The 9,214-nt window shown below is 46.1% G+C and overlaps 1 long non-coding RNA gene across 1 annotated transcript; it reads right to left on the reverse strand.

Annotated features, from left to right (window-relative positions):
• Positions 1 to 7,577: 7,577 nt before the first annotated feature.
• Positions 7,578 to 8,471, reverse strand: LOC135825558 (uncharacterized). The gene is made up of 4 exons (XR_010555078.1): positions 8,347 to 8,471; positions 8,119 to 8,259; positions 7,910 to 7,973; positions 7,578 to 7,612 (listed from the first exon to the last, which is right to left on the reverse strand). It is a non-coding gene; the product is annotated as an uncharacterized LOC135825558 (long non-coding RNA).
• Between the last annotated feature and the right edge of the window lie 743 nt (positions 8,472 to 9,214).

Consider the following 9,214-nt stretch of genomic DNA (forward strand, 5'->3'; position numbering starts at 1 on the left):
TGTTCTGTGAGTTTGTCTTAACCCTATTTTATTACGAGTGAATACAATTATTTCTCCAATAGAGACACGAATAGATTTCTTCTACAGCGAAAGATTCTAAGCCAGACCAAACCATTGACTCGTCTTGTATGAAACAAATGAGTCACTGAACCTTTCTTTAGCAACATGACGGCAACTGAAACAACAACAGAGAAAACACGATACATGTAAAGCACAATCTTGCAGGTACTAAACACAGATTGCAGATCGTAATTCTTGCTCTGCCGGCACGCAACTTTATATGGGGCAGTGCAATCTCGGCGCTACTCACAAATCAAACAGCCCAGACTCGAGTAAACAAATCGTACGCCGAGATTTTCACGAGACTGCACCCATTGGCTTGTTTTGTATGGAGCAAACAAGTCACTGAATGGATGAACCTCTCCATAATGGAGATTTTCCCTGATCAGTATGCGAATTTATTTTGCATACTCGGCCAATGCGTCATTGAACCTTCCCCTCCAGATTGGGAACTTCCAACGATGCTATGCCACTGCAAAATTCAGATTCTACCCTATGATCGGAGCACGGAATGCCGGAAGCAACCATGACCAGTGCCTTACTTGTAATGTACAATGAACATGAGTATTTCGACAACACATCTAAGCCTCAGCAGCAACATAAGCCTTACCGTCAAGAAGGTGAACTCGCGTTCTTCGCACACTGTTGGCAAGGGCAAAGAGGTGCGTCCATGGAGCTGTGAAGCCGAGACCTCTGGTCGGCGGAGCTTAATGGGCCCCACCACCACACTCCATCATTCACCCCAGTGTCTGGAGATATGTGGATTTTGTAGAAAAAAAAAAAAAAATACGAATGGATCTAAATCCGAATAAAATCAGCACACGTTTCCGTAAATGAAAAGGTGAGCATAAGCAAATGAATTGAAGGAAACTGGTCAACTCAGAGATCACCTGTCATTGAGTATTCCATAAATGGAGGCCTCGACAGCAGAAAACCTAAATTTAGAAAAGAGATCCTGTCAGCTTTTCCATTATTTATTGTATTCCACCTAAAATCAGCACACTTTTCGTAAATGAAAGAGTCAACACAAGCAAATGAATCAAAGGGAACTGGTCAACTTACCTGCCATTGAGTAATATTCCGTGAAAAGAGGTCTCAGCAGAGCCGAAGCGAAATAAGCCAGGACACGAAATATCCGAAACAGTTCATGCAAGAAGCAGTTCCAAAGAAGGAAGTTCCTCGCGCTTGCACATCCGAAAACGGACTGCACTGCATGCATGCAACACAATGTCTGCCGTGCACGTGCACAGCACGCGGCTACCACGCGTTGGTAGATCTAATACCGAGCACTTTACATAGAAACTAACGTAGCCTAAGTGAAATACCGAGCAGCTTACGTAGAAACTTACGTAGCATAGCGATGTCGTTTTTTCTGCCATGTGAACACAATAATAGAAAAGCTGACAGGATCGCTTTTCTAAATGTCCAGGCCCAGCGGCAAGTGCCTGCTCAGCCTGTCGACACTGGACAACAAACGAGTTCAACCGCCGCCTGTCACTGTAAGATGCGCGGTATACTCTGAAACAAGTGATGGCCCATCTAAGCAAACAAAACCATAATCTTGTGCGCAACAAGCCCATTACCCCTGAGTAGTTCAGTCCACTGTTCCGCTCTTCGAACAGCGAAGCTAAGGCCGCGGTCACACCAAACAAGCCGTTTCCCGCTTGCGCTGAAAGTGGCTTGTGCTGAATGGGGCGGTTGGTCACACCACTTCGCGAAATCGGCTGGATTTTTTTGTGTGCTAGAGTTTTTTTTCCTTCCCGCTCATTTTTGAATATGATTTTCTCTTGTTTTCCCGTCCGCCTTCTCCAGCACACTTCTTCAGTTTGTCCAAGATTCACGCTCTCTTTCTGGTATTTTTTTCATAGTGGTCTTATACTTGGTTTTTGTTTCAAACCAAAGCTCCAGTAGTCGCCGCTCCAGTGCTACTGTGTGTGTATGATGACCGACAAAAAGGCAAGGAGGGAAGTTTCACCAACAACGAAAGCCGGAAGGTGGCAGAACACGATGCAAGCGCTGCAAGATCATGCCAAGATGCGCTTTGAACGAGATTATTTTCCTGCCACTGCGCCAGAATGGCTGAAAGTGGCTGAATCCATTCAGCGCTCCCATTCAGCGCTTTGAAAACGGCTGACTGCTGAAAAAGGCTGAAGCCGAAAATTCAGCCGTTTCCGTAGCGACGATGACGTCAAAAAGCGCTTTTTTCCGCTGAATGGCTGAATCGCGCTTGGTGTGACCGCGGCCTAAGGATTATAGAAATAATAATTGCGTAGTCTCCGGTCCAGGGAAACCATCTACTACCACCTGCCTGTTGGTAGCGCGAGTTCCAAAATAACGCTGTCAGCCAGACCATTGCTATGGCCATAGGACGCCCCAGTCCCAAAGCCAGGAGTGCTATTTATGCAGGTTAGCCCCATCCCTCACACAAATAAGGCAACAAAGAGGCATCGTTGGATTGAGGAGTGCTGGTTTCGAAACAACTGGTTTGAAGCTCAAAGCAGAGCTGCTGTTAGCTCAAAGTAGAGCTGCTGTTAGCTCAGAGCAGAGTCACTGTTAGCTCAGAGCAGAGCTGATGTTGGCTCAAAGTAGAGCTGCTGTTAGCTCAACATAGAGCTGCAATGCTAAATGGATGTATTATAGCGCAAGGCAGAGCCGCAGCAAATAGATAGATAACACCAGTAAAGAGAGTGGACCCGATTAGTGGGTACGATAATTATAATGATGGTGTGAATAAGTTGAATAAGGAGGGATGGCGGGGAAAAAATTAACGCAAGGCAGAGCCGCAGCAAATAGATAGATAACACCAGTTATGAGAGTGGACCCGATTAGTGGGTACGATAATTATAATGATGGTGTGAATAAGTTGAATAAGGAGGGATGGTGGGGAGAAAATTAACGCAAGGCAGAGCCGCAGCAAATAGATAGATAACACCAGTTATGAGAGTGGACCCGATTAGTGGGTACGATAATTATAATGATGGTGTGAATAAGTTGAATAAGGAGGGATGGTGGGGAAAAAATTAACGCAAGGCAGAGCCGCAGCAAATAGATAGATAACACCAGTTATGAGAGTGGACCCGATTAGTGGGTACGATAATTATAATGATGGTGTGAATAAGTTGAATAAGGAGGGATGGTGGGGAAAAAATTAACGCAAGGCAGAGCCGCAGCAAATAGATAGATAACACCAGTTATGAGAGTGGACCCGATTAGTGGGTACGATAATTATAATGATGGTGTGAATAAGTTGAATAAGGAGGGATGGTGGGGAAAAAATTAACGCAAGGCAGAGCCGCAGCAAATAGATAGATAACACCAGTTATGAGAGTGGACCCGATTAGTGGGTACGATAATTATAATGATGGTGTGAATAAGTTGAATAAGGAGGGATGGTGGGGAAAAAATTAACGCAAGGCAGAGCCGCAGCAAATAGATAGATAACACCAGTTATGAGAGTTGACCCGATTAGTGGGTACGATAATTATAATGATGGTGTGAATAAGTTGAATAAGGAGGGATGGTGGGGAACAAACGCAGCTGAAGCACGATCCGTTGTCTAAAAGAACACAACAGGCAAGCAAGGTTTGTTTTTTCCTTTCAGCACAACGGACTGGGTGCCGTTTGTGATTACGCAGCGAAACAAAGCGCATGACGTTAGTCTTGAATGCAGTACAAAGCAATGCAGTGCAGTGTGTTCGCTAGTTCGGATTGTTGCTAACCAGTACTAGCACAGCTAGTATCCCATTAACCGGTTATTGTTGCCTGGCTAGCAGTCAACACAAGGGGTGCTCCCAATCTTCCAAGCACATGGCTGACACTTCCGTGTCAGCTGGCATTGGCAGCAAGGCATTGCTGCTACAGGTAATACAGGAAACAACAGTTGGAGATGTGGCTCGAGCTCGACATGGACGTGTGAAGACCGGTGACTGCGCGCAGAACCTGACTCCAGAAAGTGGTGAGAATCTGCTAACACAAAATATGAACAGAATAAAGAAAGCAAAGGAAAAAGAGAACAAAACCAACACAAAATTTAACTCGGATGGTGAGCCAATTAAATAATTGTGAAAAGAAGAAGGACAACATTTTACGAGGTATAACTAATGTCTCAGTACTCTTTGTCAGATTTATGCCATTTTGTCGCACTCGCTGACTGTATAAGATCTGGTTACGTTGGTGGACAGTTCGTCGTAACTCGAAACATGTTGTCCTTCTTCTTTTCACAAAACAACAACACAACACGGTATAACAACAGCAGACTTCTTTGCTGCCATCTTCAATAGGTCCGTCAAATGGTAGTATTAGGCTTTTCATTTGACCCGACGAGACCACACGACGCTTGCAGACCACAGCACGAACAGTTCACCAGCCACACTCCACGAAAGCAAGTAGTATTACTCCTGACAAGTCTTGTTTCGTTCCATAAAGTTGACGGGGAACTCATCAGAGGAGAAGCAGTTGTGGAATGAAGGGGTTAAGCTGAATAATGCTATTTTAGAGAGAAGATGCCGGCGCAAGGTGTAAACACTCAACTAACTCACATATGTGACAAATCAACACAAAAGGAATAGTGCAGAATGGAGGTGTTATGAACCCTACCAAACACAACAGTACTAAATCAATCACAATGAGAAGGATATGTATACAGGAATAGGTTGCGCTAATTTATACGTCACAAAGAGTACTGAGGTCATGACAGAGATAGGTGAAAAGCAGACGCCAAGTGAAAGCCCACAAATCATCACGGACGTCTAACGTCACATCTGAAGGTTGCTAACTGCACCAAACAAATACTTCACGAACCTCGATAATTGAAATTCAGCCAACGCTAGGAGAAAGGAAGGCTGCTGGGTTCGACATAGAACTGCGGGCTGCTGAGGCGACGTATCCATCCAGATATTGACTGCAGGGTTGGCGTCTAACGCTATACTCCGAGCAGCAGATCGCATCATTCCTCAGATCAATGGCAGGTTTCCTGGTCCAGGAGAAGTCATAAGTCGTTGTTGCCATCTTCAATAGGTCCGTCAAATAGTAGTAATAGGCTTTTCATTTGAAACGACGAGACCACACGACGCTTGCAGGCCATAGCACGAACAGTTCACCATCCACACTCCACGAAAGCAAGTAGTATTACTCCTGACAAGTCTTGTTTCGTTCCATAATCGAGGTTCGTGAAGTATTTGTATTCAATAACGAACCCGAAACTATCTACCCAACCAATTCATAATGCAATACCTGCGAAAAACAAAACAAAACAAAAAACAAAAACAAAAAACGGTGTCGGTGATGAAGCGCCGCTACCTGATCACCATGCAGAGACCACTCAAGCCGCTCTCCATAATGGCCAACTCCCTCATCGCATTAACTGGGCGATTAACTGCCCTGAGCAAAGCGAAGGACACGCGACACCGTACATAGGCCATCAGCTGGGCATATGGTCGACCCGCCCGAATATGCTGCTTATCACGTCTATAACGAGAACAGATGGAATCAGTTGACCTCCATCTGTTACTCGTGGCGTTTGTTGACCACAATCTTTTCGTTTTCAGGACGCGTACTTGTACTGAACATGTACCGTAGAACTGGGGCAATTGCATTATTGTCAATGGCCTAAACAAAGCGCCAGACCAGAACAGTTGGCGTGGATTCAGGCTTAGACGCCTGTCCCGCGAAATTACCATCGCAGTAGGTCTAGTCTAAGCGAGCGAATTTGAACGTACCGTGCAGTACAAAGCATGCAGCACATTTCAAGGAGTGTGTGAGACGGGTTGCTGGTTCGCACAGCAACGGCGAGAATGGTTTCCTGCTCTGTTCTCCTTTTATTCTAGGTGCAAAGCTAGCTAAGTGCCTTGAAACAGTGGACTAGCTCTCAAGTCGTCTCAGCTCTTATCATAGTTCGTCTCTAAAAGACCAGTGAGTTCTGGTTCCCTATTGCTTCAGTCGTGCCTATCGTAAGAAAAACCGCTTCCCTACATGGGGAACTGAAGAGCACATCAGTGCCCTACATTTACGTTGCATCTGCATTTCTGAACGTGAAACCAGCTCTGACAGGGAGGAGATAGATTCAGGTATGGACGTACGGATTTCAAAGTGTTTCCTTACAATGTTCTGCATTTCGCTAATGTCCTGGTTTGCTATGACCTCTGTCGGAGTATACGTTGTCGAGATACCTGAACCCCTTGAATCACGAACTGCAGATGCCAGTGAAAGCCTTAGCCGAATGATCTATCCGTCCTATCCTTATGGCGACGTTCCACTGAGATTAGCTTTCAGTCCGCGAACCACTGTACTTATCAAGGATAACGTCCACAACGAGCCCCTGGAACGTGTTGTGGAATTTGTTTTGGATACCGACAATGTTTCACTCTGTACCATATTGGGTTCTTACTTTTCAACCGAAACTACATTTCAAAGCTGGAATTTCAAAACTTTTTTGGCTACTTTACCAGGTGGCCACGCTGAATGTCTTTGTCAGCAGACGATTCAGCCCAGTGTAACGACAGTAGTAAGTGCGGGGCGGGTTCTGGCCCACTTTTTGACCTTTGACCTTTGGGCCAAATAAGGCACACTGTGTCGGTCGTGCTTGGTCTGGCCCCGGGACCCCCCAGAGTTTGACCTTTGACCCCTGGCATGCCATAAATGTGCCATAAAGGTTCTTTTCCGTGGCGAACGTGCACGTTCGGTGCATTCGCACCGGGGAGTAGTAAAATACGTACTATTCCCTGATTTGCACATCGTAGATGTGCATTGCATGCAGTGACATATTGCGCATGCGTGCATACGCACGCGGAGCTTGTGACCTTCAGTGGTCCTATGCGTGTGGAAAAGACGCAGTGCAACACAAGGTGTACTAGTACACGTGTCATTATACTACTCCCTGATTCGCACTTCGCAGATGTGCAGCAAACAAGTTAGTTCACGTGCCATGCACTCGTTTTATTCACACATCGTAGATGTGCACTGACAAGTTGCCCATACAGAGCATGCCCTTAAGAGAATGTTCAAATTCGGCCATATTATGAGCTCCAAGATCAGAATTCGGCTCAACATAGTACTTGAAGTCACCGTTCCCATTACGTCATGTACATTTTTTACATACACCCTGTTGAAGCACTGAAGCATCGGTTTTCGGCGAATTCAACATGCGAATTTTTGAAAATTCGGCGAAAAGATGGGTAATTTCTTCAAAACCACTGTTTTCGGCGAATTTTTCGCCCGGCCGATTAGGGAAATGCCTACTGTCCATGCAGGTCCATTAGATGCAAATTTCTATTTTGATCAGGATACAGTTAGAATCAACCGGCTCCGCCCGCGGTATCATGCATCAAAACAATTATTGAAGGGTGTCACAGTGAAGCAGTGTTGCTACGCACCGCAAATCCCCTCTGCACTGCACCGAATCTTTACTGGAGAATCCAGAGTGACCAGCAAAGAGTCACAACCCGCAGGTATCCAGTCACACTAAGGCATATCCACCATTCCCCACATATTCACTGTAACAAAACACAATACTGTTTACTATAATGCACTTTTATTTAAATGGACTTGGATGAGTCTGTAGAAGAGAACACAATGCACGCACACGCACGCATGCGCGGGCACACACACACACACACACATCTAGGTTATAGTGCTATACACATATCTAGGGTTTAGGAAGCACGAGAATGTGTCGAAGCACCCACACATACCCCTTCATGCAGTGTACTGCAGTAGCCCAACACATTACGACTGCACAGGACCATCACAAAACACATTACGACTGCTATAGCACAGGACCATCACAAAACACTACACACTGTTACTACACTACACACACAGTTACTACACTACGCCTGTTACAAGTACTTACAAATAATTTTGCAACAAATGGCACATCCCGAAGACGGCAGCTCCAGACCTTCATACATCATCATCTGTAAAACCAAACATGAGCGCACACAAACACTATTAGTGTCACGAATACGAAAGCAGGGTAAGACAAGAGGATACGAAACAAGTAAGTATCGCTATAACGAGGGGGGGGTAAATATACATGTAGACAGAGCAGTGCTTACTTACAGGGTCCTAATACGCTCCAAGGCGTCCCGGTAGTCGGACTGCAACAGCAGCCCGACCTGGCGACCCTCCCAGTAACGGGTTAGATGGGCCGCACCCGCCAGGTGGGCGACCACGGCTGGGCCTCCCACCAGCCTTTCTCCACTGTAAAAAAACGAAAGAAACCACAGAAAGCACAGTGTCATAGAGCTCTTTTGTTGGGGGAGAGAGCTAGGAGCACTGCACACTTACCATTTGTCACAATATATGATGAGAAAGAGGCGGCGCTTGACGCACCGCCTCAGGTGCTGAAACAGGGGTATTACCCCTGACATTCGAACGCTACAGTGACAAGTGAAAGCCATTTGGACTGTAATGATACTGAAGTGAAGGTGTGAACCGCAAAGCAAGACCTTTTACCTTCTTCCTGTCGAATTCGCTCCCCAGCTGCATACCGACATCATCCGCTAAAACCCAATCATACCAAGTAACGCAAAGGTCATCAGTTGACCTTTTGGACTTTTCAACTCTTATCCAAAACCACCAAGAGGAAAAAACCAGGATAAAGAAGACGTCAGTTGTAGAAGCGTTTGTGGAGGAGTTGTTACATTATTCTCAGTAAATAGATATGGCTGATACATTCGGTGTAGACTTGGACGACCGGTCGTGGTCTCTCACCACGGGTCCTTTACTAATAGAAAGGCGGACGCCAATAAGAACTGTTGTGGAGGTGGCAGATCAAAACGCGCAGCAAGAAATTTAGCACGTCGATGGTAGACTCCATCGGGAGGACGGACCAGCTCTTGTTGATAGTAGGGGAGTGTCCGCCTGGTGCTATGAAGGTCGCCTTCATCGCGTTAATGAACGGGCTTGGATAGGACGGGGTAGCATCGAGTACTACCTCAACGGTGCCCGTCATAGAGCCGGCGGTCCTGCAGTCAGTTATTGTGACGCCACATGCTGTATTCTACGGTGGTATCACCAAGGAAGGCTCCACAGGGAGAATGCGCCAGCGGTTATACACAGGGAAGGTAACAATCGTGTACGGGAGTGGTACCGATACAACCTTTGGCATAGGGAAGATGGACCTGCTTTCATCTCTCAGGAGGAGGAGGGTGTC

The sequence above is a fragment of the Sycon ciliatum genome, chromosome 10 (genome assembly GCF_964019385.1).
Source record: "Sycon ciliatum chromosome 10, ocSycCili1.1, whole genome shotgun sequence".
NCBI classification, from domain to species: domain Eukaryota; kingdom Metazoa; phylum Porifera; class Calcarea; order Leucosolenida; family Sycettidae; genus Sycon; species Sycon ciliatum.